This window comes from Sinocyclocheilus anshuiensis, unplaced genomic scaffold (genome assembly GCF_001515605.1).
Source record: "Sinocyclocheilus anshuiensis isolate Anshui unplaced genomic scaffold, SAMN03320099.WGS_v1.1 scaffold74, whole genome shotgun sequence".
Classification (NCBI taxonomy): Eukaryota; Metazoa; Chordata; class Actinopteri; order Cypriniformes; family Cyprinidae; genus Sinocyclocheilus; species Sinocyclocheilus anshuiensis.
This window is the reverse complement of record NW_015546044.1, coordinates 710275-711011: the sequence shown is the minus strand read 5'-3', so window position 1 is coordinate 711011 and position 737 is coordinate 710275.

Here is a 737-nt window from a genome sequence, read left to right as displayed (position 1 = left end):
TATATATAAAGAATTTATCTAAAATGTAATGTCTTGTAAGGCATGTATGTTCTTTATTTTCTTTTTCCTTTTTGCATTGTGATGTTTTGCAGGAGGAAGATGATGTATAGAATACTGTGATTCAAATATTTGCCTCGTTTCTTCACTTTTTTACTATTCATTTATCTTTTTTTCCTATAAAAAAGCCTGAGTATCACCTGATAATTCAAAATTCAAAGGGATAATCCACCTAAAAATGAAATATTATGTCATCATTTACCTAATTTTGTTCTGAACCTGTACCTTACTTTCTTTCCTACATGGAACACAAAGTGAGAAAATTTTGATATAAAATATACTTCTAATATACTTATGTAAATTTAATTAGAATGAATAGGGGGTTGAAGCTTTCATGCTTCAAAAGTGAAGAAAAAACACCATTAAAGTGTTATAAATGCGTGCACTATGTTCCACATCTTTTGAAGGCATATGCTAGCTATGTGTGGTGCACTAAAACAGTTTTTTGCTCGTCATTTTATGTGAGTTGTCAAATATTGCGAATGAATCAGTCACTGAGTTGAGTCATCGGACTGAACTTCAGATCTGAATCAGTCTGATGATTTGTGAATGTGTCATTGAAACCACTGTGCTGAACTCAATGAAACAACTCATTTAGAAGAATAAAAATAATGAACTAAGGTCAAGGTTTCACAAAAAGGTATAAAATTAGATTAGTTTAGATTGGATTAGATTAGATT